The 2307-nt window shown below is 34.4% G+C and overlaps 1 long non-coding RNA gene across 1 annotated transcript; it reads left to right on the forward strand.

The window, feature by feature from the left end:
- The first annotated feature begins 258 nt into the window (after positions 1–258).
- LOC140012547 (uncharacterized) lies at positions 259–1394 on the forward strand. Its single transcript, XR_011819731.1, has 2 exons — positions 259–400; positions 968–1394. It is a non-coding gene; the product is annotated as an uncharacterized lncRNA (long non-coding RNA).
- The last annotated feature ends 913 nt before the right edge of the window (positions 1395–2307 follow it).

Raw genomic sequence — 2307 nt, forward strand, 5'->3', positions numbered from 1 at the left:
AAACCATTGGAACTACATTATTCCGATATATTTACTCACAGTAAAAAAATTTTGAATCCATCACAAACCTGACTAGGATTGACGCAGAGGTTTTCGTCTTAATTAGTGCCACTTGTTTCTTGTTCAGAATGGTTGATGGGGTTTATTTTCAGTGGATATAGCCCATGTGATATATACTGCGAAGCATCAACTACGAATTTATAATTATTGAAAGTGCAGAAAGGAAGCAACCACACTTTTCTGCCCTATATATACCGCTCTGTGAACTGAGACTTGAACCATCAAACTTGCCTAGGAGATCTCTAGCCAGTCATTTGTAGCTCAAAAATTCAGCATTGAGAAGAAATGGAGAAAGCATCAAAAAAGCTGATACTATTTGCTTTCTTTGTGATTGCTTCGTGTAAGTCTTTCCCTCATGCATGCACACACAAATTAAAGAAAAATGTTTCCACATCCCATGAAAGTTAAGGTTCTTACATATAAATCTTTGTAAAATGCAGAATTTGCCGCTGCTAAGATTTTAGAAATCATTTTATATTCCACTGAAATTCTAAAAGTTCTCAATTATATTCAATTATGTACGCAGATGTTAGACTTCCTCACCGAGCTTTTTGCATATCTCAGTTTCTGGTTCACCCACAGCACACAAACACGCTAAACAAGCACAGACAGGTTGACATGGGACTTCAGTAACTATTGAGGCCTAATGATCATTATTAAGTTTAATCTTGTTTAATCTTAAATTGCTAAATCTTATCAAAATTTACCCGTATCAACTCCGTATTTGAAAATTTTAGTGCGAAGACTTAGAAACTGCTCATGCTCTACAGGGGCATTAGGCATTCGAAATAATTTGAGATGCAATGAAAAACGAACAACACATAAACTATTTGACGAGTTAACCAGTATGATTGGTGTAGTTTTAAACTATAAACTGTTGAGCTGAACTTGCAAAATTCATTTGCAGTGGTCATAGGGGGACCAATAGCAAAGGTGGAAGCCTCAAGAGTCCAATCAGCTGAGGCTGAAGCTGAAGCAGAAGCTATAACTGATATTCGAGGACGTTGCCCTTTCCCATGCGATAATGTTGGCCAGTGTATCAATAAACTTTGTGGCAAGACTAGATGTGAATATAGCAAATTTCTTCGCCGCAAACGCTGTGTCTAGTTTCTCCATAATTATCACTTGATTTCATCTCTTGTACAACCAAGGGATTTGTAGGGCGCCTTCAATAATAAAGCATGTGAGAAATCATATGCAGTAGTGTCATGTATTAAGCCCCGATATGTACTTTTCTTGATGTTGTTCACTTTACTCTTTTGCTTGTATTTGTCTTTCACAGTACAGTGTACGTTTGATTTGGGTCATCCTGAAATAAAGTTGATTGTTATCTATATTGGCATTTATTTGGTACACGGATGAGAGGCCTTGAATCTTTATTTTGATCATTTAATCTGGTCTTTAGAAGTTATTGTTAGATTAAACATTTTAAGTCTGTGCCCTACAAGTTATGGATCAAGTTATGCTATAGTTGTTAAACATAACGACTCAAATTGACGAAAGGGTTAGGATTATATGGTTTAATTAGTTGGAAGGGTAACTTATCAATTAATAATTATAGGGTTAAAAGTTAAATTTCGTAACAGTTTGAGAGCCATTGAAATATTTTACCCGTCTTTGTACATGTATAAGTGTGCATGGTAGTCAAACCGCTGGAACTAATTAAAGAAGAAAAAGGTTGTAATTCCAAAGCCTTAAACCATTTTTGCGGACCTAACTTGCCTTGTGATGGATAGGAAATCTTATACATATGAAGAAAGCTTTTCGGTCAAATGGTACTTTCTATCATGTGCATAACCAATTGACAAACAAGTGATACAGTCAATTTGCAACCGGCGCCATGTGCATAACAATAAAAAGGAAAAAGTAATCATTGTGATATTTTTCTCTCAACTAATCTATCAAATTAAAATCTTTTTATATTTCTCTATCTTCTTACTTATTTGAATTAATTTTTGGGATAATTTCAGAAACCTCCCCTGAGGTTTCTAGTGATTTCACTGAGCTTCCTTAAGGTTTTTAATATTACACTTACCTCCCTTAATGATAGACAATGACTATAATAACCTTCATAATTTTTCAAAAGACAAGCCATTGATAAAAAAAAAGGAAAAAGATAACAGAAAAAAGGAAAAGGAAAAAAGGAAAACAATTCTTCTTTATTAGGTTATATATTGTGACCATTAAATTGTAACCTTTTATCACTGAAATATACTAACCGAGGTAGATGTCTCCTTCCTTATTGTC

The sequence above is a fragment of the Coffea arabica genome, chromosome 8e, assembly GCF_036785885.1.
Source record: "Coffea arabica cultivar ET-39 chromosome 8e, Coffea Arabica ET-39 HiFi, whole genome shotgun sequence".
NCBI classification, from domain to species: Eukaryota; Viridiplantae; Streptophyta; class Magnoliopsida; order Gentianales; family Rubiaceae; genus Coffea; species Coffea arabica.